We start from the raw sequence: 23,848 nt of genomic DNA on the forward strand, positions 1-23,848 counted from the left end.
TCTTTTAAAAACATTTAAAATGGTCCATCTCATTCTCTTCTGGCTTGCATGATTTTTGATGAGAAGTCCACTGTAGTTCCTGTCCCATTTCCTCTAGAAGTCAGTTTCCCCTCCACCCTCAACTTCTTTAAATATTTTCTTTTGTCTTTGTTTTCCTGTAGTTTGAATACAATTTGCCTATGTATAGATATTTTTGGTGTCTATTCTGTTTAATGTTCTCTCAGTTTCCTGGATCTGTGGTTTGATGTCTGTCATTAGTTTTGGGAAATTCTAAGCCATTATTCTTCGCCTCTGTGACTGCAGAATTCCCAATCTAATTCCTTGAAGCCCTGTGGCATGTTAACTTTGGTTTTCCACTTATGTGAGATAAGGAAGGCTTGTTGTGCCCAAGTCGCGAAATCTCCCAGTGACCACCAGGGAGCCGATATCCGATGCAAAAGCAAGAGAGTTTTTATTACCAAGCTCAAGCTGGGGCTCCCACTGATACCGACGCAGCAGCTATAGGGAGGAGCCCTGAGCTCTGGGTTACATTGCTTATATAGAGTATTCTTGCTCGAAAAATTTGAAAACCAGGAGTCTCCCGGTCTGATTGGTCACCTTCTGGTGAAGGGTTAGGTGTTGAGTTCTGATTGGTTCTTGTTTCCCGGGCTGGCCATGGGTGCTGATTGGTTCCCATTTCCCAGGCTTGATTCGAATTTCCCGGGCTGGCCAAGGGTTCTGATTGGTTCGCAGGTGGTGGGGTGAGGTCAGGGGATTTCCAAAGGCTCTTGGATTTCCAAAGACTCTTCTCCCGAAACCTTACAAAATGGAGTAGCTTAGATTCTTCAGGCTAAAGGGTAACAGAGCAGGAGGAATGCCAATAGTCCATCTGGGATAATGCTCTGGAAAGGTCTCTTACCTGGAGAATAGGGCTCTGTTATGGAGAAGGGTCTGGGCATCTTTTGTTGTTGTTGTTGTTGTTGTTGAGTCACTCGTGTTCAACTGCTTCCCTGTTCTTTACTATCTCCCAGAGTTTGCTCATACTCCTGTCCATTGAATTGGTGATGCTATCCAACCATCTCATCCTCTGTTGCTCCTTCTTCCTGCCCTCAATCTTTCCCAGCATCAGGATCTTTTCCAATGAGTCAGTTCTTTGCATCAAGTGGCCAAAGTATTGGAGTTTCAGCTTTAGCATCAGTTCTTCCAATGGATATTCAGGGTTGATTTACTTTAGGATTGACTGGTTTAATCTCCTTGCAGTCTAAGCACCTCTCAAGAGTCTTCTCCAGCACCACAATTTGAAAGCATCAATTCTTTGGCGTTCAGCCTTCCTTGGTCCAACTCTCACAACTGTACATGTTTTACAATGACCATTTTTCCCTTCTTTCATCAGAACCGCAAGATGGCGGTGTTCTTTGTGGTAAAACCCATGAAAATTGTGTGTGTGTGTGTGTGTGTGTGTGTGTAGGGGTCGTCCCCTGATATTGCTTTCCCTAGCAGTTTTCTTACTCTCACACCAGCTCACATTCAGGCTCCAACAATTCATCAAAATCACCACTTAAGGATTCCTACCAGGTTACGGTTCTAAAATCTTCTGCTGCAGATAAACCTATTTTAGATATGACTTTCTGAATGTAATTTTCTTTCAGTTTGAGGTGATCATTTTCCCTGCAACTTTCAATCCCTTAATGGGTTCAAGAAAAATTATTAGGACTTTTGTTTTGCCTAACATGCTCTTATTCTAAGGACAGGAGTGATGACTTTTAAGGTCTTTAACTTGCTGGTGTTAAACCATTGACACACATCTTTGAGCCAATGATTCTGCTTCTTGGCATAGATGAGGAGGGAGAAGAGGGACTCCTCTTTCTTGAATGACTCAAAAATTTTCATTTTTAGCCTTTCCTGTTAGTTCTATGAGAATCTCAAGTTTTTCTCTTTATTCATAAATACAGCTTCTATAATAATTAATCAGCTTTTAATTGTCCCAATTATATTTTCAGAATTGAGTATTGTTAGTTTTTGTTAAATTTCCAGAATTTGTATTTGTTAATCTGATGATTTTTCATTTCAGTGAATGTTTCCAACTGTTTAAGACTTTTCACACTTCCTTAAATTTTATTAAAAATAAAAAAATTAAAGATGCTTAACAAGTTCCCTTTTAAAGCTACTATTTAATAAAATAAATACTAGTTTTAATTGACTAGCAATGTCTAAGTATAAATCTTTGTCTTTGGGACAAATTATTTCTTTAATGGGTTTGTGAGGGTAACCTTCTTTAAATGCCAGAACTGCTTTTGTATGACATAGTCATCCAACCCCCTGATGTATTTAGCAAGCAACCGGTCTATACCTAGTGTAAGGGAGAAATAATCCCTGGAATAGCAAGTTCAGTTTGTCAAAACTGATACATCTCTGATACATCTTTAAGACTTTAGAAATATCAGCATTTGCTTGAAACAGCTACCCCATAAACATATCACTGTAAATTTAGGATAGCAAAGACTGGTGGTTTGTTCCATCTGTTTCCCAGTGAAGGTTTGGCCCTCTTCTTTGATTAATATGAAATTGACCGACTCTCCATCTCTGCTTTTATTTGGTGTATAGTCCTCTCATTTTCTGAAATCATACAGATTTCCCTTTATTTCCTTCTGTCTACTCTAGAAAAAATTTAGAAGCGAACAGAGAAGAGGATGGTTTGTAGTCCTGTGTGCTCAGATTTCCATCTAGATCTTTAATCTGTTTATTTTTTCCCAAGTTTCTAGGTTAAATCGCAGATTTGAAGCTTTTCCAGTTACTTGATGAATATCATACTTTCTGTGTATTTAAAATGTTTACAGATTAACAAGGCAGCCCCATCAATGTTAGTCAAAGATTATAAACTATGAAGCAGTGAATTTCAGTTTATCTTACATCCACATGCATCCTTACACTCAAATTGATATGTATCTTACAAAAAGTTCTCCATTCTGAGTCCACTCATATACACTGAGACACCTCTAAAGCAAAACCTGAATATTTATAACTATTACCAGAAATGCAAGTGTTACGGATCCTTTACTATGTGTTAATTTATATAGTAGTTCTTTGCATGTGTCTCACCTTAAAATGAAATCTTTCATGAGATATAGCTCTGAAATTTCTAATTTTGCTACTGCAAGATCTCTCAAGGCTGAAGGATTTATCATAATGCAAGTTTGCTGAGCAATTGTCAGCCTGGAAAACTTGTTGTCAGAGAAAATTAGAAATAGCTTCACATGACCAAATTAAGAACAGAAACTGGCAATATATTTTGGTTGCCTGCCCAATATTTAATATTACTTGAGAGAATGACTGCTTTTAGTGAAAAATAGATTTGCAGCACAAAAGAAAATTTTTATTTTCTCCTTCATCAAAATTAAGGATAGGGATTAAGAATAAGTTTGCAGTTTTGCATATTTTTCTTGCATATTGCAGATAGTCTCTGAAGCTAACATATTGTATGTCTTGAAGAAGACTACCCCTATTTTTATTCCTCTCCCACATACTCAAGACTAGCTCTGAATAAATCTATGAAGGAACCGAAGATTATTTCCAATTTTTCTAGAGTAACTAAGAGCATATAATGATCGTAGAGTCAGAGAGTGGTGGTGGTTTAGTTGCTAAGTCATGTCCAACTCTTGGCACCCCATAGACTGTAGCCCTCCAAGCTTCTCAGTCCATGGGATTTCCCAGGCAAGAATACTGGAATGGGTCTCCATTTCCTACTCCAGGGGATCTTCTCAACCCAGGGATTGAACCCAGTTCTCCTGTATCTCCTCTATTGCGGATGGATTCTTTACCTCTGAGCAACCAGGGAAAGCCAGAGTCAGAGAGACCTCTAAGTAAATCTTCCTGAGCTTTATTTCTTCATCTGGTAAATAAAGATAATATTACATATGTCATAGGATTTTTGAGAGGATTAATGAGAAAATACGTGCAAAACATCCAATGCTATGCCTCTTATTGAATAGTAGCTCAATAAATGATGGTTTTATTTAATTTTTATTGTTTTTATTATGATTTATTAGTGAACACAAGTTCCCTTACCCATTTCTTTCCTTTTAGTGCCCCAAAATGTAATTAAAAGCAAGAAGTAAAGAAGAGTTTAGGCATAACAAAGGACTATAACTGTTTGGACTTTGAACTGATGATTAGACAGAGTTTTGGATCTATATTTCCATTCAGCAGTTTTCTGTTTCTAAACAGAACAAAGCAAATACTGCCAACAAACAAACAAAAACACAAAAAACTTTTTAGCATGGAAGAATACTTAATAATACAATGATGGATAAGTGTGCATTGTAGTCAACATGACAAAATTGATTATGTCTGTGATTTGAAGTAGAAAGGGCTTCTCAACCTTAGTTCCAGCAATTTTAGAAATTTTCAAGAACAGATTTTTTTTTTTTTAATTTGTTTTTTGTTGTGGTAGATCTGTGTCTATCTGGATCTCTTGCAGTATGGCCCTTTCAATGGAACTGAACCTTTCCCTGAGTACGTGTCAGCATGAGGTGCAGATTTGAAAAAAAAAAAAAAAGAGCTTTTTGAAATGAGTGATTAAATTCAGTTCATTGCATTCCACCCACTTTTCCCATTTTTTTGGACCAGAGTTGTGGTTTGGATTGAGTTCAGAGGGAGAGGTTTTTCAGAAGTTGAATTGTTTATATGATTTCAGGAATTTGTGTAAACCTATGAGTTGTTTGCTGTAGCCTCGTTTTCTTTGCACTTCTCTTAGAATAAATCCTTTTAACATGGCCTATAAATCTTCCCTCCTCCTTCAGCCCCATCTCTTACCTTTACCCTCCTTCAGCCCTCTCATCTTCCTTTACCCTATGTGACTCGGCACTTCTCAGCTTCTCTCAGTTCTTTGAACTGTTATATCCTTTCCTACAACTAGACCTTAACATAGACTCTTTCTTCTGTTCGAAACACTTCTAGGCCCCCTTTGCTTTGCCTTCAGGTCTCAGCTTACAGCTTTCTTTCTCCAGGAAACTTTCTCTGACAACTGAGTCAGGGTCAGCGTCCCTTTTGTGTGGTTTTACATTTACATTATAGTAAAACAACATATTGTCTGTCTGTAATATTCACTCTTCCTGTATTCCCATGTAAGTGGAAACCATGTTCATTTTTGGATCAAACAGAGTGTCCAGTGCCCAGCACAGAAGAGGAACTCAATTAATATTTGTTAAATCAATATATTTGATCTGTATCTTATATAATACACGAGGAATTTGTGAAGGTAACTTCTGGCCAAGTTATAATACATGTATACTTTTTGTTGTTTAGTCGCTAAGTTGTGTCTGACTCTTTCGCAACCTCGTAGACAGTAGCTCACCAGTCTTCTCTTGTCCATGGATTTCCCAGGCAAAAATACTGGAGTGGGCTGCCATTTCCTCTTCCAGGGGATCCAGCCTGCATATCCTGTGTTTCCTGCATTGGCAGGTAGATTCTTTAACACTGAACCACCTGGAAAGCCCCACCCCTTAGCTATTTCTAGTCCTTTCTTTCCATATCATTTATCATCCTTTTCTGGAATGTGAATTTTAAGTCAAATGTTAAGAACCTTCACAAACAGGTATGTTTAAATGTTATTGAGAACTTAAATTGATAAAGTATATGATGAGAAGGCAAAAATAGCTTAGATGTTAAATGCCAGATTTGGAGTTAGGCAAATCTGTATTTAAATCCACCCTTACAGGTGCTGATTCTCAAATATTTACCTTATCTTTGCAAGACCTAGTTTTAAATCATCTACAGAAGCAGAATGATGATGCATTGCTCATAGGATTTCTTGACAATTATATGAAATATGTGTAAGTGATTGATAAACATTAGGGACTCAATAGAGCATAGAGAGAAAGACACATTTCTTTTTTGTTTCCAATATTTCTTTAAAATTGGTCTGCCAGTTCCTTCATTTCAGCTGATTGAGATCTCAAGCAAATAAACCACAAGTTTTCTGATTATTTTTAAATGTTAGCATATAGTCTTATTTTTCAGGGCTTTCCAGGTGGTGCTAGTGATAAAGAACCTGCCTGCCAATGCAGGAGACGTAAGAAATGCAGGTGTTATCCCTCGGTCAGGAAGATCCTTTGAGGGAGGGCATGGCAACCCGCTCCAGTATTCTTGCCTGGAGAATCCCATAGACAGGCTGGCTACAGTCCATGGGGTCACAAAGAATCAGACACCAGTGAGCACAGTATGGCAGAGAAAAATGCTAGCCCTTCTCTCTTGTGCTCTTTTTTCTGTTTTTCAAAGCATCTTATTTCTGAGAATCTTCCATCTGCTCATTCCTTTGTCTTCACAACCATGTATCTGCTGAAGAGCTCCTTCAGTCATTCTCTATCTACTCCAAACAACTTTCTTGAAGATGACTTATTCTTCCAAGTCTACCTTTGGAACAGGATTCCTTTCGAGTTGACTCATGTCTGACTCTCTGCCCCAGTGCCTACATCTTTTCTTGTCCTTGAAACTCTAGAAATTCTCAACATAAAAGATGTTCTTAATGTGACCCCATCTGTTCTCTGTCATGCCAGTCTTCTCTAAACAGTTTCTTTTCTTTCCAACAAGTTTTTGTCGTAGTTTGTTGTGAGGGTGGTTATAAGCCAGGTACCAGCTCCCTCCCCCAAATTTAGAGTACACCGGTGCCAAGATTTCTAAACTCTAGTTTATTTGGATGGGGGTGGGGTGGGAGAAAGAAAAATAAGATTTTGAAATGTTCTTGCCAAAGAAATGCTTACTCTCTAGTTGTCAAACATCCTTGGTTGTGTATGCCCTCTACATGGCCCAATGTTTAGTAAGCCTGTTTGTTGGATTACCTGTTAGATGCTCTGGTATCTCTCTTTAGAACTGGGGGTATTTGTTACCTTTTGGTTTCAGGTTTGGAGAACCAGCCAAAATTAACATGATGAGGAAACATCTCATTTGATATGCTGTTGCACATGTAAAGTTTACATGTAATATAAATAATAAGAGGTGTAGTAATTAGCTTGTTATTAAAGCGAAGCAGATATGTCAGCATCAATTCTGTCATACTGAATCATTCCCTCTTTTAAAGATGGTGGGAAGATTTAAGTGCTGGTTGTTAAATAAAATGAAAGGTGAAAGAGACCTATGTCTAATCCATGTCATAATGAAGGATGAAAGAGACCTATGTCTAATCTGTGTCGGAGAAAAAGATAGCAGAAAAGGATTTCTATTTCCTCAAACATGTTGAGATTTGATTCTACATGCTATTTCTTTGGCTTGGAATCTCCTCCCATCTACCCTTTTGTCCACTTTCTTAGAAAATTCCAATTTATTGTTTGTGTGTGCTCAGTTGCTTCAGTCATGCCCAGCTCTTTATTACCCTATCGATCATAGCCTGCCAGGCTTCTCTGTCCATGGGATTCTCCAGACAAGAATGCTAGAATGGCTTGCCATTTCCTCTTCCAGGGGCTCTTCCTGACCCAGGGACTGAACCCACATCTCATAATTCTCATGCATTGGCAGGCTGGTTCTTTACCACTGGGCCATATTCTTTGGGGCATGGCAAATGTTTTGTCATATTTTGAAGCTTTTCCTATTCTATTTCCAGAGTTGGTCTTCTTTTTTATTCAGAATACTCTATACTCACCTTTATTTTGACACTTGCAAACGGTATTTTATGTTTTTGTGTTGATGATATTCTTAAAGAGAAGAACCTTGTCTTGTCATTTCTAGGCTATCCAGCATGCTTGATGGGGCTTTCAGTAAAAATCCATAGAATAAATAAATATATCACTTATATATATCATAACCTAATATATATAATATATATCACAGTATATATCATAAGCTAATTTGCTTATGTTGTTTCCCTAAAATCAGAATGTTAAGCGCAAGTTGGGAGATGCAGTAACACTTTGACTAGATTATAATGTGGGTGGAAATTTTATAGTTAAATTGAAATCTGCAATGAGAGATATTTACTTGGTAGTCATGGTGTAGTTATTCTTTCTATCTTTCTCATCAAGAAACATTTAAGCCTACTGTACATCTCATGTTTTGTCCATTACAACCTTAAAAACCATTCCAGGCATGCCAGCAGCACTTTTTAATAAACAGACAAAACATGAAGACCCTGTTTCACACAATAGATTATGGAGAGGCATTTTCTACTTTTGAGATGGGGTTTGTAACATAGTTTTTGTGTATCATGACCTTCAGTGGATCAATGGGAATAATAAACAATATTTGCAAAGGATGTTCTGGTTTACAAAAACATTGTTATAGTCATTATCTCACTCCTTAATATCTTATGAGGTAGTAGGATTATTATCCTCATTATAAGAAAATCAAAGCCCATAGGGTTTAGTAACTTACTCACATAAGTAAGAAGTAATATATAGGTTCATTATTCAGGTCCATTTTAGTGACTCGAGGTCCCATATTCTTTTCACTGCGGCATGTGTGCTCAGTTGCTAAGTCCTGTCTGACTCTTTTGCAACCCCATGGACTGCAGTCCATCAGGCTCCTCTGTCCATGGGTTTTCCCAGGCAAGAATACTGGAGTGGATGCTGCCATTTTCTACTCCAGGGGATCTTCCTAACCCAGGGATCAAACCCATGTCTTTTGGGTCTCCCACATTGCAGGCGGATTCTTTACCACTGAGCTACCTGGGAAGCTCTCTTTTCACTATATTAAGGCTCATTTTGTAAGCTATAAAATTAATAACAATATAAACATGTACACATAATTTATCCATAACAGATATAATATATAATCTATTTATAGGTAGCCATTTTTCAATATAAGAAATTATATTAAATATTGTTTAAAAGTATGATAAATTTTCATATTTGTGTAGCAACCACTATTCAATATAAGAAATTATATTAAATGTTGTTTAAAAGTATGATAAATTTTTATATTTGTATAGCACTTAATACTTTTAAAAATTCTTTAGTTTTTCAACTGCTTCTCACAATGATCCAACTTTGAGGCTTTCCCTCCTTTATTATCTTATTAACTCATTTGTGACATCTTATAATATGGAAACTTGGTACAAGGTTCTGAGAAAGTGAAACCATAAATTACAATGCCATTTATAGCTTTGAAACAGAGACATCTTTTCTTCTAGTGGTAAAGCAGTCATTCATTAATTTATTCACTAATTAATTATGCATCTATCATCATCCAGGAATGGCCTTTAGATTTTCAGGAAATATTAAACTTGAGAACGTTTATCCTTTGCTATCAAGTGACTTATATCAAGTGCCTTCACATATTTGCGATTAAAATATATGACAAATATATACAATTCAAATTTTAGTAGGAAAGGATAAAAGACTAAAAGTAGTGACAGATGCAGAAAACAAACATGGTTACCAGAGGGAAAAGGGAGGGAAGAATAAATCGGGAGATTGGGAATGACATATACATTTTACCATATATAAAATAGGTAATTAATAAGGATCTACTGTATAGCATAAGAAACTCAACTCAATACTTTCTGATGACATATATGAGAAAAGAATCTAAAAATAGTGGATATATGTATATGTATAGCTGATTCAAGAATAACTGATTCACTTTGCTGTGCACCTGAAACTAAGACAACATTGTTAATCAACTAAATGCCAATAACATTTAAAAAAAAACTGAAATATTGATGAATACTACCTTAGGGAATCAACTTTAGAGGAAAGAAGACATTTGAATGGGGCTTTGAATGATATAGGTGGACCTTGGGCTTCCCTGGTGGCCGGGGTTTGAACACTGGGTTGGGATGATCTCCTAGAGAAGGGAATGGCAACCCACTCCAGTATTCTTGCCTGGAGAATTCCATGGACAGAGGAGCCTGGTGGGCTACAGTCCATGAGGTCGCAAAGAGTCAGACACAACTGAGCAGCTCACACACACTTGAATGACATAGCAAATGAAAATAATGTGGAAGAATCTCCTAGCCTCAGTGAAGAAAAGGATCAAAGGCAAATAAAAAAGCCTGGGCTGAATTTTGGGAATAATTCATCAAATTATAGAATGTATGAAAAGGAGTAGAGGAAGATAGATCTCAAAATATACTTGAGGCCAAAAAGTGAAAGGCATTGAGTATCAAGCAAGGAGGTGGATTTTATTCAGTGCACCATGGGGAGTTACTGAAGGATTTTGATTAGGAGAATGTCACACATTGGGAGCTGTAATATATAAACCTTTTGATACTTAAAAAGTGGAAGAGGCACCATTCTGAGTGACCACTGTAGCTCACCAGGCTCTTCTGTCTGTGGACTTCTGTAGGCAAGAATACTAGAGTGGGTAGCCATTCCCTTCTCCAGGGGATCTTCCTAACCCAAGGATCAAATCTGGGTCTCCCTCACTGCAGGTAGATTCTTTAGCTTCCGAGCCACCAGGGCTGCCCTAATATATAAACCTTTTGATATTTAAATTGTGCAAGAGGCATCCAGTCTGATTGATCATAATTATAGATCTGATAATATCATCTTTCTTCTTAAATATGCTTTGGTGATTTTCTTGTCTTTAGGAAAAAGTGAAAATTTAACATTTCTGAGCAAATCCCATGTTCCTTCTCTTTTCTATTCTCCATACTCCTTCACTTATCCCAATATACTGTGCTAACTCATTTAACATACCCTTGCATGCATGCATGCATGCATGCTAAGTCACTTCAGTTGTGTCTGACTCTTTGTGACCTACGGACTGTAGCCCTCCAGACTCTTCTGTCCATGGGATTCTCCAAGCAAGAATACTGGAGTGGGTTACCATGCCCTCTGCCAAGATATGTTTACATATGCTATTTTCTTTGCCAGGGAAATGCTTCCTCTGTCTTCTTACTGGAATAGTTTCAAGAATTTGTGTAAACTTTATTACTTCAAGGAGATACTGTAGTCTATAAAATAATAAAATCCTTCTAGCTATATGTCTCCATAGTACCATAAACTTCTGTTCTGATGCTTATTGCATTTTATTGTAATTATTTGTTTAATTTTGTGTCTTTCCAGTTATATTAAAAGCTCTCTGGGAGCATAAGCCATGTCTGTCTTGTAGAAATATGTATCCATAGCACAATGGCTGGTTCATGGAGATTTCTTTATATGTCTATATGGAAGAAACCCCTGTATTAAAGAAATCCTAGAGCAGCAGCAAAGATATACACACTCTTATAACTAAGAATGGATATTCTAATAGCAAGTAAAACTTTTAACAAGTTACCTTGTATGTCCTTTCTTATATAGATTAGAATTACCAAGGTTTGTGGCTGAGCCAAGCCAAATCATATCTATTTCTGTCCAGAGTTCTAGATAGTAATATTTTGCCCTTGAGAACTGTTATTTTCTGGGAGTTGGAGGTGGGAAAGCTGCTTCTTTTCTCTTGTGCATGTATTTATAAGGATGTGCATCCTGTTATCATCACTGTCATCATTATCATCGTAGCAGCTCTCATTTTCTCATTGCCAGCAATGTGCTAAGTTGTGTGCTACAAGTTTTATTTATCTTATTGCACTTAATTTAAATAACAATATGAGACAGTCTCTGTTTTATGTAATGGGGAATTGGTAGTGTTCTTTTATCCCATGAGTACCTGCCCATTAATGCCTTATCAACAGGTTACCTTTCTCTCCAGAGATGAAGCCTCTCATCTGTAGAATTCCCTTCTTTAAGGGACTCCAGAGTGTCTTAAGCCATCTGTTCCCCTCCATCACCTCTCCTGTGTGTGTGTGTGTGTTAGTCACTCAGTTGTTTCCCATTCTTTGCAACCCCATGGACTGTAGCCTGCCAAGCTCCTCTGTCTATGGAATTCTCCAGGCAAGAATATCGGAATGGGTTGTCATTCCCTTCTCCAGGGGATCTTCCGGACTCAGGGCCTAACCTGGGTCTCCTGCATTGCAGACAGATTACTTCCTGTCTGAGCCACCAGGGGAGCCACCTCTCCTACCCAGTCCCAAATCTAGCCTCTTTTCTCCTTGGCCTCAAGCTTCCATCACTAGGATTGTATCTCAGGTCAGTGGGGCTAAATAAGGGTATAAAGAGGTATTCCTCCTTGGCCTGGGGCCAGAGTAAAGCATTAGAACACTTTAAGGTGACCTTTCTCCTCTCTGAATTTTATAAAACCAATATAAAATGAACCAAAGGAGAAGGTTTGAGTCCAAAGATAGCTACATCGTAGACACAAGGTTAGCACTAAGAGTGAGGTAGAACTCAAGTTCACAAGGAGATGGGAGCAGAACCTGGTAGGGAAAAGAAAGAACCATAATACTCAAATAAGTAGGGGATGAATAGCAAGGAACTGGAGGGACTTCCCTGGTGGTCCAGTGGCTAAGACTCTGCACTCCCAATTCGGGACCTGGCTTCCATCCCTGGTCAGGGAGCTAGATCCCACATGCCACACTAAGAATTCACAGGTCACAACTGAAGATCCCAGCACAGCCAATAAGAAATAAAATATTTTTTTAAAAAAAGAAAAGAATTGGAATAAAGACTTACAATGGAGGCTAAGACTAAAGCCTAATTAAACAAACCAAGCCTGCAGTGATGGTGAGCCAGAAGGAGTTGAAGATACTCTAAGAATGAGGGAAGGACTAAGGCTTTTGGTAGATCAGCAAACAGAGCACTGAGAACCTGGGGTAAGAGCAGAGAGTGAAATCAGGCAAAAATACTACATTCATTGAAATGAATCATATCCCTCTAATTCCTAATTTAAAACAAAAGGGAGTTTACATGGGATGCAGCAGCAGAAATATTTATATATATTTAACTTCATTGGATCTTCAGAACGATTGTAAGTGATGCTGTTTTTCCAATTTTTTAATATTGAAAAGGCACAGTTTGCAACATGATTTTTGATCTGAACAGAAAGTGTGATGTTAAAAGGGTTTCCCATGTGGCTCAGTGGTAAAGAATCCACCTGCCAATCAGGAGATGTGGGTTCAATGCCTCAGTCGGGAAGATCCTTTGGAGTAAGAAACGTAACCCACTCCAATATTCTTGTCTGGAAATTCCATGGACAAAGAAGCCGGCAGGGCTACAGTCCATGGGGTTGCAAAGAGTCGGATGCAACTCAGTGACTCAGCACACATCCATGTGATACTGAAGACATGAGAAACTATGGGGTAGAAAGTGGGAGAGAGGTTCAAGAGGGAGCGGACGTAAGTATGTATAGGGCTAACTCATGTAGATGTATGCAAGAACCAACACAATATTGTAAAGCAGTTATTCTTCAATTAAATATAAATAAAAAGCAAAAACAAACAAAAAAACATAAGAAACTATGGTGAAAGATAAATTTCCTTTTTACTGTGATCATTTTAGATATGAGCACTGTCACATCACTATCTTTCTCAAGAAGTCAGGAGGAAAGAAAAAAGGAAGAAATTCAGCTCAGCCACTGTCTGATGGTTGGAAGTAGTTTTTCCTTAACACCATGCCAGAGAACATTTTTGTTCTGTGAGCTGTTGCTATGCTCGCCTTAGCCCTGGGATCAAACACTTTTCATGTGTTGGCCCTGGGATAGTGCCCATCTCCTTAAACATTTGGTTTAGTAAAAGCTAGTGTTTGAACTCAATGATGAGGTCATCTGACTATAGTTAATATTAACATAGGCTGAGGATGAGTTCAAGAATTTGGAACTCTCCCTTACATTGTCTGTTGTTGTTCAGTTGCTCAGTCATGCCCGATTCTTTGTGACTCCATGAACGGCAGCACTCCAGGCTTTTCTGTCCTTCACTATCTCCAAGAATTTGCTGAAATTAATGTCCATTGAGTTGATGATGCCATCCAATAACTTCATCCTCTCTCTGTCTACTCCCAAAAAATTGAATATGGAGAGATGAATTTTGGTTGTCCTTAGACCAAATCTATGCAGCAAGCAAATATTTTGGTCAGTCTGTGGCTAAATTCTATGTGGCCTGTTCCCTTGTGCTTAGTCACTCAGTAGTGTCTGACTCTTTGCAACACCATGCCCTGGAGCCCACCAGGCTCCTCTGTCCATGGGGATTCTCCAGCTAAGAATACTGAAGTAGGTTGCCCGCCTTCATGGGACCTGTTTCTGTATGGAATTGTCAAAACTTACATAGCAGTATCACAGCATGTGGGGGACTGAGAGACATTATTGCAGTCTTGAGGTTTTCCTACTCATTTGCCTACTTTTTCATCATATTATCAGGGAACTGAGTGTCACAAATGTCAACATATTTGGTTTTGCAGGTAGAGTTTTTGGTTTCCTTGTTGATGATCTGTCATACAGGATTTCTTTGAGCACAGAATCATTTTGGCAGGATGCTTAGCATTGTGCTGATGAATGAAAGTCCTTAGATTATAATAAGCACCTCTGTGCAAAAAACTGTACTGCAGTATGTATAGTTACTCAAATGATGAAAAAAGAACTCAATGGAAAATTTGAAACACTAATGGCTCTGTTCTTAAGGTAAATCAGAAGTTTTTTGCCTTCAGGCAGCAATTTGGAGTATCTTATAGTGAATGGCAAAGGAACTTAGGCAGTACACTAATATATGTTTATTCTTGGACTATATTTCCTCTGCTCAGGAAAATGTTTCTCACAAGATATGATAATGAGCCAGAATTGTGTGGTGAAGTAAAGAGTCACGGTGTAGATTAGATCTTTAGAAAGTGACTCAGAATGGCAAGACTTGGTTTTATAATTTCTAAACCGTGGAACCATTATATTCAATGTATTACAGTATCCAGGACCCTCTGTAATTAATTTTTTTAAAAGATAGGAAGCTATAGGATTACTTTATAGCCAGGAAGCAGTTTTTCAATCTTTGTGCTATGCTGCACAGCATGTGGGATCGTAGTTCCCCAACCAGGGAATGAATCCATGCCTCCTGCATTAGAAGTGCAGTGTCTTGACCCCTGGGTCACCAGGGAAGTCCCCCAGGAAACATTTGTACCATCACAAACATACATGTAAAACTATAATCAGATCATAAGGCAGTTGATGGATATCTGGGATCAGGGAAATAAGAATTTAATAGAGTTTTCCATGTATAAATAATCTCAGACTCAGACTATACTGGAAGCTTGATATTGACTGCTGCTGCTGCTGCTGAGTCACATCAGTCATGTCCAACTCTTGGCGACCCCATGGACTATAGCCTACCAGGCTCCTCCATCCATGGGATTCTCCAGGCAAGAGTACTGGAGTGGGTTGCCATTGCCTCCTCTGTGATATTGACTAGTTGGAGGAAAAGAGAAGAATGATTAGATACAGAAGGGGTAGAGATATTTATAAGGATATAGGACTGATGGATTGCCATTTCCTACTCCAGGGAATCTTCCAAACCCAGGGATTGAACCCACATCTCTTGCATCTCCTGCATTGAGAGGCAGATTCTTTACCATTGCACCATATTTACGGAAACAATTTAAAAATCTTTATGCACTAACTTTATATTTGTGTTCTTTCTGAGTCTGTCCCTATTGATTGAGTTTTCTCCTTGCTATTAGACATGTTTTTCTGCTTGTTTTCATGACTGGCAAAGTGTAATTGTATTTCAGGCATTCTTTGAGGAGATACCCTATGTCCAAGGGCAAAGGAGAAGCCCCAGCAAGATAGTAGGAGGGGCGAAGTTGCATTTAGAATCAAACCCCATACCCACCAGAGATGCTTAGAGGGCTCAAACATACCTTGTGTGCACCAGGACCCAGAGGCCCCACAGACACTGAGACAGAACTGTGTTTGGGTGTCACCTGAGGGGGTACGGGTCAGCAGTGGGCTGCTGCTGGGACGGAGGCTCTGGGTGCAGTAGACCTAGGTATGACATAAGCCCTCTTGGGGGAGGTCACCATTAAGCCTGCCATAGAACTGCCAGAACTTACATAGCACTGGGGAAACAGACTCTTGGAGGGCACAAACAGAATCTTGTGTGCACCAGGACCCAGGAGAAATGAGCAGTGACCCCACAAGAAACCGACCCAGACTTGCCTGTGAGGATCCTGGCGTCTCTGGCAGAGGCATGCGTTGGCAGTGGCCTGCTGCAGGGTTGGGGCACTGAGTGTAGCAGTACTTGCATGGGACCTCTTGAAGGAGGTCTCCATTAACTTCATTACCTCCACCATAGGAATCAGTGAGCTAAATGGATTGGAATGGGTAAATTTAACTCATATGACCATTATATCTGCTACCGTGGGCAAGAATCCCTTAGAAGAAATAGAGAAGTCACAGTCAACAAAAGAGTCCGAAATGCAGTACTTGGATGCAATGTCAAAAATGACAGAATTAACTCTGTTCATTTCCAAGGAAAACCATTCAATATCACAGTAATCCAAGTCTATGTCCTGACCACTAATGCTGAAAAAGCTGAAGTTGAAAGGCTCTACAAAGACCGACAAGACCTTCTAGAACTAACACCCAGAAAGATGTCCTTTTCATTATAGGGGACTGGAGTGCAAAAGTAGGAAGTCAAGAAACACCTGGAGTAACAGGCAAATTTGGCCTTGGAATACAGAATGAAGCAGGGCAAAAGGGTATCAGAGTTTTGCCAAGGGAATGCACTGGTCATAGCAAACACCCTCTTCCAACAACACAAGAGAAGATTCTACACATGGACATCATCAGATGGTCAACATCAAAATCAGATTGATTATATTTGCAGCCAAAGATGGAGAAGCTCTATATAGTCAACAAAAACAAGACAGTAGCTGACTGTGCCTTAGATCATGAACTCCTTATTGCCAAATTCAGACTTACATTGAAAGTAGGGAAAACTATTAGACCATTCAGGTATGACTTAAATCTAATCCCTTGCGATTATACAGTGGAAGTGACAAACAGATTCAAGAGATTAGATCTGATAGACAGTGTCTGAAGAACTCTGGACGGAGGTTCATGACATTGTACAGGAGGCAGAGTTCAATTGTCCCCAAGAAAAAGAAATACAAAAAGGCAAAATGGTTGTCTGAGGAGACTTTTCAAATAGCTTTGAAAAGAAGAGAAGCAAAAGTCAAAGGAGAAAAGGAAAGATATACCCATTTGAATGCAGAGTTCCAAAGAATACCAAAGAGAGATAAGAAAGCCTTCCTCAGTGATCAGTGCAAAGAAATAGAGGAAAACAATAGAATGGGAAAGATTAGAGATCTTTTCAAGAAAATTAGAGATACCAAGGGAACATTTCATGCAAAGGTGGGCACAATAAAAGACAAAAATGGTATGGACCTAACAGAAGCAGAAGATTTTAAGAAGTGGCAAGAATACATAGAAGAACTATACAAAAAAGATCTTCATGATCCAGATAATCACGATGGTGTGATCACTCACCTAGAGCCAGACATCCTGGAATGTGAAGTCAAGTAGGCCTTAGGAAGCCTTACTTTGAACAAAGCTAGTGGAGGTGATGGGATTCCAGTTGAGCTATTTCAAATCATAAAAGATGATGCTGTTAAAGTGCTATACTCAATATGCCAGCAAATTTGGAAAACTCAGCAGTGGCCACAGGACTGGAAAAGGTCAGTTTTCATTTCAATCCCAAAGAAAGGCAATGCCAAAGAATGCTCAAACTATTGCACAGTTGTACTCATCTCAGTTCAGTTCAGTCGCTCAGTCATGTCCAACTCTTTGTGACCCCATGAATTGCAGCATGCCAGGCCTCCCTGTCCATCACCAACTCCTGGAGTTCACTCACACTCATGTCCATTGAGTCGGTGATGGCATCCAGCCATCTCATCCTCGGTCGTCCCCTTCTCCTCCTGCCCACAATCCCTCCCAGAATCAGAGTCTTTTCCAATGAGTCAACTCTTCGCATGAGGTGGCCAAAGTACTGGAGCTTCAGCTTTAGCATCATTCCTTCCAAAGAAATCCTAGGGTTGATCTCCTTCAGAATGGACTGGTTGGATCTCCTTGCAGTCAAAGGGACTCTCAAGAGTCTTCCCCAACACTGCAGTTCAAAAGCATCGATTCTTCGGTGCTCAGCCTTCTTCACAGTCCAGCTCTCACATCCATACATGACTCACATGCTAGTAAAGTAATGGTCAAAATTCTCCAAGCCAGGCTTCAACAATATGCTAACCGTGAACTTTCAGATGTTCAAGTTGGATTTGGAAAAGGCAGAGAAACCAACCAGAGATAAAATTCCTAACATCTCTTGGATCATCAGAAAAGCAAGAGAGTTCCAGTAAAGCATCTATTTCTGCTTTGTTGACCATGCCAAGTCCTTTGACTGTGTGGATCACAACAAACTGTGGAAAATTCTGGAAGAGATAGGAATACCAGACCACCTACCTGCCTCTTGAAAAATTTATATGCAGGTCAGCAAGCAACAGTTAGAACTGGACATGGAACAACAGACTTGTTCCAAATAGGAAAAGGAGTATCTTAAGGCTGTATATTGTCACCCTGCCTATTTAACTTATATGCAGAGTACATCATGAGAAACGCTGGGCTGGAAGAAGTACAAGCTGGAATCAAGATGCCAGGAGAACTATCAATAACTGCTGGGGTCCAGCCCCGGTGGATCCAGGGAATTCGAAGGTGGGGACGGCATCAGCGTCTTTGGAAAAATACATATTTAATCACAGATATAGAGAGAGATTAGAAACGGATAGTGTAGTAGGAGAATTAGTGGAGAAAAGAGGCTGAATTTCAGCCAGAGAAACGGGAGCAAGAAAGAAGCGACATGGTGGAATCAGTCTTTGCAGAAACTGATCCGATTTCTTTATTTTTGGGTTTGCTTATATACCTTTTGTTACACATAGGGATGAATACAGAGTCACGCGGGGGTCTTAGGGATATTACATCATCCTCTGGCCATGAGTGAGGCCTGCTGACCTTCTATGACCCTTTCTTTTTGATAACCAAAAACCTTATTTCCTCCAAGGGTGATTTTTCCTTAAACCAGGCACCACCCTCCAGAGAAAGTTGCATTCCTATAGGGTGAGGGTGTAGTGAGTTACAATCAAGAAAGGAATTTATTTAACCCAAGGTTAACAGGATTAATCTTAAAGGTTAATACTTATTTCTCCTATATGCTTAAAGGTTAATACTTATTTCTCCTATATTGTTAGTTATTTTCATTATAAGGACAGGGAATATGGAGATTTAGCAGCAAACATCAGCCCAACAAATGAAAATCCTTTTACCAATGCTCCCCTTAAGATCTATTTAGTCTTAAGATAGCGATAAAGTTACATTTTTACATAACAAAGACACAGTGATTTTTAACAAAGCACAGTGATCTATTACAAAAGAGAAAATTCATTAACTCAAAAAGTCTAGAATTGCTAACATCAAAAACTACTATAAAAAAAACTACTATATTTCCTTTTCTATATTCCAAATACATTGATTAATATGTTCCCAGATGCCTAAGGATATGGAGGCCTGGCGGCAATCATTGACTCAATGAGAAGAAAAAGCCCTATGCTAATTAAGACTCTCAAAATACTCCAAAACTCTGTGCTGTTTATGGTTAAGAGGTAGTAAACAATCATGTGGTAGTGGCAGGAGTATGGATAATCCTGTCACACAAGCTAGTCTGTCAGCAGAGAGGTTTGACCTGAGACATCCTTGTCCCACCCAGAGCAGGGAATTAGCAGCAATTATTGGCACAACAAATGAAAAACCCTTCACCAATATAATTCCTAACCAACCCACTGTATTAATAATTTCTAACTCCCCAAAAGAATTTGCCTTTAGTAAGTCTAAAACATCTCGTGCCTCTCAGATTGGGAGGCTGTAAACAATCACATGTGGCTGGACAAACCTATACAAGCGGGCTAGATAATCTTCAGAGGAGTCCGTAAGCTGAAACACTCTTGTCCCGCCCAGGAATTTTTATTGCCTTGGAGCTGCACGTTTACTCCTTCTCCAAGAAAAACGGTTATGGGGGAGAGCCCCCTGTAAAGTCAGAGGTGTAGGCGAGAGCATAGAACAGACTCTGGTTTTGGGGTAGATGCTCGGGAACAGGGGGTTTCCTGAGGCTTGATCACGCCTTTGTGTATGCCAAGCCTCTTTCCTCATGACCTTTTCCATAGGCGGAGTTCCTCACGCTGGCCCCCAACAAATAACCTCAGACATACAGATGATAGCACCCTTATGGTAGAAAGCAAAGAAGAACTAAAGAGCCTCTTGATGAAAGTGAAAGAGGAGAGTGAAAAAATTGGCTTAAAACTCAACATTCAGAAAACTAAGATCAGGTATCTGGTCCCATCACTTCATGGCAAATAGACAGAGAAACAGTGGAAATAGGGAGATACTTTCTTATTTGGGGCTCCACAATCACTGCAGATGGTGATTGCAGCCATGAAATTAAAATATGCTTGCTTCTTGGAAGAAAAGTCGTGACCAGCCTAGACAGCATATTAAAAAGCAGAGACATTACTTTGCCAACAAGGTCCATCTAGTCAAAGCTATGGTTTTTCCAGTAGTCATGTATAGGTGTGAGAGTTGGACTATAAAGAAAGCTGAACCCTGAAGAATTGATGCTTTTGAACTGTGGTGTTGGAGAAGACTCTTGAGAGTCCCTTGGACTGCAGAGAGATCCAACCAGTCCATTATAAAGGAGATCAGTCCTGGGTGTTCTTTGGAAGGACTGATGGTAAAGCTGAAACTCCAATACTTTGGTCACCTGATGCGAAGAACTGACTCATTGGAAAAGACCCTGATGCTACAAAAGATTGAAGGCGGGAGGAGAAGGGGATGACAGAAGATGAGATTGTTGGATGGCATCACAGGGTCAATGGACATGAGTTTAAGTAGGCTCAGGGATTTGGTGATGAACAGGGAAGCCTGGCGTGCTGCAGTCCATGGAGTTGCAAAGAATTAGACATTACTGAGAGACTGAACTGAACTGAATCCAGCAGGTTGGGACTAGCATGAAAGTCTAGGGGGAAGACAAGGACGTGGGTGCATGCTGCTTAGTTGCTTCAGTCATGGTCTGACTCTTTGTTCCCCCTTGGACTGTAGACAGCATGTATTCTTGTCCATGGGGATTCTCCAGGCAAGAATTCCGGAGTGGGTTGCCATACCCTCCTCCAGGGGATCTCCCTGACCCAGGGATCCAACCTGCATCTCTTATGTATCCTGCATTGGCAGGCAGAATCTTTACCGCTAGTGCCACCTGGGAAGTCCCAGGATTAGAAGGCTGGAGGAAGGGGAGAGTGCACAAATATGATCAAAACTCCCAAGATATATTAGGTACTATTTTATGGGAGTGAGAGTACTTTCAGTGGTTACTGTGGATGTATTATCTTTCCAGTTTGAAATAGTCAAAGAAACTAACCCAGGCTGGGTCTTTAAATGAGAAGGCAAGGCAGTCAGAAGGCTTTCGGCCTATGCTACATATGAGAAAAAGAGTCCTATTTGAATATCTAATTTTCTTCATGGTTATTATCTGTGTTCCCCCTTTATCTTTCTATATTCTATTTTTTTGTTTAGATTGCATTGTGCTGGTAATGATTTCCTATGAAAAATAAAACTTCCTCTTATTAATCTTACAGAAGGGTTCAGTTAATAAATATCAGTAGGGTCTCTTGTGGCTCTCAAGATTTCTTTCTGTATATTTATATATCTCCATATAGATGTATACTGAGTATATAGAGAGTCATACTGTCTATACATAGAGATATAAATAAAAAGGCTTCCCTGTAGCTCAGGTGGTAAAGAATCTACTTGCAATGCAGGAGACCTGGGTTCAATCCCCAGGTGGAAAGATACCCTGGAGAGGGAAATGGCTACCCACTCCAATACTCTTGCCTGGAGCCTCTCATGGACAGAGAAGCCTGACTGACTATGGTCCATGGTGTTGCAAAGAATTGGACACGACTGAAGTGACTTAGCACTAGAGATATAAATGTATGTGTGCGAGTTTGTGTGTGTGAGAGAGATCTAGAAATCTAGAGCTAGAAGAGATCTTACTGTATCTGTTAGCTTCATAAATTAAAAAAAAAAAAACAACTAACACAACATTGGAAAGCAATTATATTCCAGTAAAAAGAATATAACCAGACAAAATATTAAAAATACGTATCTTAGATGTTTGTCAGAGCCTTGTTAATTATAGTAAAAATATAGAAACAGTGTAAATATTCAACATTAGAGATTTTGTTTAAAAATTACAGTATAGGCAAATCCATAGAGGCAGAAAATAGACTTGGTTCTCAGCAGCTGTGAGAAGGGAGAAACAGGAATGACTAAATGGGTACAGGGTTTCTTTGAAGAGTGATGAAAATGTTCTAAAATACAGCTATGATGATAGTAGCACAAATCTGTGACCATATTAAAACCATTGAATTGTATGTGACTTTTAGTGGTATTGGTTTATATCTCAATAAAGGTCTTAAAAAATTTTAAATCGTACATATAAAAGTTGTATATACATCTTTATATATAAAATGTAGGTATGGAAAAATATATATAGAGAGAATGATATCATTTACCTTATAAGAAATATTTTAAGTCACTACTCAGTAGCAGGTATTTATGACAACAACTTTTAATATCATCAATTCCTGCCTGTCCCTAGCTTGGCTGGTGAAAATCACTTACTTTTTTTTTTCATTCAACAGTATGACTGAGTATCTACTACATCATCTGTGCAAAGAATACAAAGATGAGTAAGATAAGGCCACTATTGAAGTCTTGTAACAAATAGGAAGAAAAGGGTTTGATTTTTCCCCATGTCTAGAGGAGATTGGCCTCCTCAATCTAATTAAAGCATCTGCTGATGTTACCAGTGTTACCAGATGATCAGCAGCTTTTGTTGCCTAATCCTGGGCCAGTCCCTTCAGTGAGCCCAATAGATGCCTATTCCAGATAAGGTTCATGTTTGGTTGTTTTGGGCTGGTGTTCTTTTCCCAAATGGGGACAATCTTTTCTTCCTAGTAAACGTGTCCTTGTTTCACCTAAAACTAGTCCCAGCTTGCACTCTCCTTTTGGATGGAAACTTCCAGCATGCCATATGGTTTTAACAAGAGCTGTATTAAAAAAAAATGATTACAATTTTATTTCTAGGCCATGAGAAAAAAAAGAACAGACATGTAATTTTACAATAATAGTTAAATTCATGGTCATTCTATATACGATCTTTTTTTTCTTTTTGGTATTTGATTATTACTTTCCTCCTTTCAGAGTAAGAATAAGACATAATGTATCAGTTTGGGTTCTTTCGGAGAAGTAGAATATTGAGTGACAATGGGTAAGAGATTTATTTCAAGGTTTAGACTTTATTCAATGGTGGGAACTGGTAGGGGTGTCTGTGCAATGCTGGTGTCTCTAAGTCTACCATTATGAGTCAACCAGACTGAGAGAAAGGAAGAAGAGCTGGGAATGAACAAAAGCAAGGAGAACTGGAACCAGAAAGAATGACTCCATAAGAACAAACTGAACCTTATGTCTATCTCTCATCATTGGAGCTGTTCCCATGGATGACCTGGAAAAGAAGCTGAGACCTATTGCCATGGGCTGTGCAGTCTCTGTAATGTCTATTACTTTACCAACAAAGGTCCATCTAGTCAAAGCTATGGTTTTTCCAGTCGTCATGTATGGATGTGAGAATTGGACTGTGAAGAAAGCTGAGCGCCGAAGAATTGATGCTTTTGAACTGTGGTGTTAGAGAAGACTCTTGAGAGTCCCTTGGACTGCAAGGAGATCCAACTAGTCAATCCTAAAGAAAACCAGTCCTAAGTATTCATTGGAAGGTCTGATGCTGAAGCTGAAACTCCAGTATTTTGCCCATGTGATGCAAAGAACTGACTCATTGGAAAAGACCCCAAAGCTGGGAAAGATTGAAGGCTGGAGGGGAAGGGGATGACAGAGGATGAGATGGTTGGATGGCATCACCAACACAATGGACATCAGTTTGAGTAGGCTTGGGGAGTTGGTGATGGACAGAGAAGCATGGCATACTGCAGTCCATGGGGTC

This window comes from Oryx dammah, unplaced genomic scaffold, assembly GCF_014754425.2.
Source record: "Oryx dammah isolate SB20612 unplaced genomic scaffold, SCBI_Odam_1.1 HiC_scaffold_1, whole genome shotgun sequence".
NCBI classification, from domain to species: Eukaryota; Metazoa; Chordata; class Mammalia; order Artiodactyla; family Bovidae; genus Oryx; species Oryx dammah.